Source organism: Hevea brasiliensis, chromosome 4 (assembly GCF_030052815.1).
Source record: "Hevea brasiliensis isolate MT/VB/25A 57/8 chromosome 4, ASM3005281v1, whole genome shotgun sequence".
NCBI classification, from domain to species: Eukaryota; Viridiplantae; Streptophyta; class Magnoliopsida; order Malpighiales; family Euphorbiaceae; genus Hevea; species Hevea brasiliensis.
Genome location: NC_079496.1, coordinates 25936363 through 25939742, shown reverse-complemented (window position 1 = coordinate 25939742; position 3380 = coordinate 25936363). Strand labels below are relative to the sequence as shown.

At 29.9% G+C, this 3380-nt stretch overlaps 1 long non-coding RNA gene across 1 annotated transcript; it reads left to right on the top strand.

The window, feature by feature from the left end:
* The first annotated feature begins 1044 nt into the window (after positions 1 to 1044).
* On the top strand, positions 1045 to 2033 carry LOC110644160 (uncharacterized). Its single transcript, XR_002492786.2, has 3 exons — positions 1045 to 1609; positions 1849 to 1891; positions 2013 to 2033. It is a non-coding gene; the product is annotated as an uncharacterized LOC110644160 (long non-coding RNA).
* Positions 2034 to 3380: the final 1347 nt, after the last annotated feature.

Here is a 3380-nt window from a genome sequence, read left to right as displayed (position 1 = left end):
AGAGTATTAGAGAAAAGGTAGGAGTGGTGCCAATTGAGGATAAGTTGAGAGAATGGAGATTGAAGTGTTTTGGTCTTGTGAAACGTAGACATACGGAGGCTCCAGTTAGACAAGTAGAACACATTAAATGGGTAGACTTAAATTGACTTGGAGGAGAGTAGTACCTAAAAGCATTACACATTTTTTAGGATTTAACCCAAAATCATTTAGAATGGAGAAAATGAATCCATATAGTCGACTCCAAATTTTTGGGATAAAGGCTTAGTTGAGTTGAGTTGAGTTTTTAATGAATAGAAAAAAAAAATCGGCAAAATATCCAATGAAATTAAATCTAAATATCCAATGAAATTAAATCTAATATGCTAAGCCATTGGTGGAGAAATTAGAAATACATACAATTTGTTGGTTTGTAGATCTCAAAGTAGAATTCCTTGAAGAAAATAAGAGTGGAAAAAAAAAAACCATTAACTCAATATAAAGATATTATAATTCATAATAAATTTACCCACAACCAATGGATAATCTTGAAGATCAGTGAAGTAAGACTTCTAAATTATAATTCTCATCTACTTAGTGTCGTTTTTTATTTTTTTTTCCTTCAATTGAAACAGCTTAATCAGAGGTCATTTAATTATTAATTTAATCACTTTGAAAAGTATAACATTTTAACAAATTAATAATCCATTAGTGATATAAGATTTATTAAAGTAGCGAATAAACAATACACTTGATAATTAAAAATTCAGTTTTGCTAATTACATATGCAATTAAAAATAATAAAATTTTGATAAATTTATATAAATTAATAATTATTAATAATCAATAAAATGATTTTTTTTTTGTAAATAAAAAATAATTTATTTATTAACTATTGATAACTAAAGCTAAATTTAAATTTTCTTACTCTGATTTGCACATAACTTAACCCAATTCTTTGGCCCATATCTTATATCACTTAAACCAATGCTTGGGCCCATAGCTCCATTCGTTTGGCAGCCATATTTGTTCCTAATATCACTTTGATTGAATTGCTAAACTCTACAAAATTGAAGCCCTAGCTTTTAACCTTGAGCCAATTCTTTCTTCTCTTCTCAATGCCATTCAACCTTAGACGATGCTCTCTTCTCTCCTGTCTATTCTGCCCTCCACAGTTCTCACACTGAACGCTAAAATAAAACTGATCCAACACATTTTTTATGGAAAATCATCATGTTTTTCATTGGTCGGCTCCCATTGATCAAATCGATTTGGGATATAATTGGAGATTCATTTGGCCAAGCCCTTCATTCTTCTCTCCCTGTCCCTGATGAAGAAAATGAAATTGAAGCTAATCAAGGTTGGGAATGTCGATCTTTGCTCTCAGATCAATGACTTTAGAAGCCAATCAAGCTTGCATGTTGCCTCCCTCCTTTTCTCCCAACATTTGGCGCCTAACGTCTACCGTCTTGTCACCCAACTATGGTTTGGGATGATAATTGGAGATTCATTTGGCCAAGCCCTTCATTCTTCTCTCCTTGTCCCTGATGAAGAAAATGAAATTAAAGCTAAATAAGGTTGGGAATGTCGATCTTTGCTCTCAGATCAATGACTTTAGAAGCCAATCAAGCTTGTATGTTGCCTCCCTCCTTCTCTCTAGCCTTTGGCTCCTAATGTGTACCTTTTTGCGACCCAACTGTGGCTGCCTTCAAGGGTCACGCTAGGGTTTAATAGATAAGCCTTATTTATCTCAATTTCTTACTTTAATTGTCTTAAATATAATTTTTTTTTGTTCTTTCAAGCATGCAAAATCCACTCTATTCAATTTTATTTTCTCCTAATTTATGAATTCCAATTGTTTTGATTTATTAGATGAAGATGAAATCACCAAAGGCTCCTCAATTCTCTCAAGTCGGTAAATTTCTCAGTGCCTTTGGCAATTCTCATCTAAAATTTAATAAATTGGTTATATGACATGATTTTTTTCCTAATTTATAAAATGCAACTTATATATTATTTCTTTTCTATATGATTAGTTTATTCCAAATCAATATCAAATTCCCAATAAGACCTACTATGAACTTCCCATCAAGAAAGTGTCAAAGATAACCAACAAAACTAGCTCACCACTCATTAAGGTAGTATCAAGCTTGCAGTTCCTTTTCTTGGCATAGTAACGTATTAAGCCTCATTCTTTTTCCTTAATCCTAATTACGAGATTTCGCCTGGTTTATCAATGTTGGCTTGAAAATCTCGGTTGTTGTCCCATGTACCTCTAAACATCACATTATTGAAAAGTTTTTATTTTTTCAAGTATATAAAATCCTCCTTATTTTAATTTGATTTTGCCCCGATTAATGAATTCCGAGCATTGATAGTTTTAGTTTCTCATAGTTGAAATTACCTCTCTAGTTAAGTACATAATGAAGATGAAATTATCAAAAACTCGCCAATTCTCTCAAGCAGGTAAAATCCTCGTACTTCCATCAATTTTCATTTAAAATTTAATAAATTACTTACATGACATGTTTTTTAATCCCAATTTATAAAATACAACTTTTATGTTAATTATTTTCTATATAATTAGCTCATTCCAATCTCCAAACCAACCTCTCTAGTTAAGCGACTGTGGAGCATCAAGTTGTTAAGAAGTTTTTAATTCTTTCGTGTTTGTAAAATCCTATTTATTTTATTTAATTTTGTCCAAATTCATAAACTCCAAGCATTTTTTATAAGATTAATTCATATAAATTGTTTTAATTTCTCAGATTCAAAATAACCTCTCTAGCTAAGTACATATCGATCAGGAAATCATCAACAACTCCTTAATTCTCTCCCATAGGTAAAATTCTTATGCTTTTGACAATTCTCATTTGAAATTTATTAAATTGTTTATATGGATATATTTTTGCTAGGCTCGTCAAATAAGATACTACCTATTTAAATGTCATATCTATAGGGGATGTATCATATATATCCATTTAGTTTCTCTAATATGTTCATCAGTATGTGATAATCTTTTTAAAGTATTAATCTTAGCTGCTCTTCTCTAAACAATTAGGTGTAAATTCAAATACAAAGAACAAATTAAAATAAACACTCATAGAGATTCAATTCATAGATAGAAAAAGAAATAACAAGTGGACAGTAAATAAAAATTACTTTAAATTCTAAAGAATTAATTTACCTTTTGGAAGTCTGAATGTTCAGGATCGCCCCTAGCATTTAAAATAATAGCAAACACTAAAAAATTACTTGATATATTCTAATTATAACACTGAAAATTAGTTAAATTCAGTTCTCAAAGTGTATGGACTATATTTATTCTTCAAACCCTTGTTAAAGGTTCATTCTTTAAAATTAAAAAAAAAAGTATTAAATACAATTATTTTTAGTTTAAAATA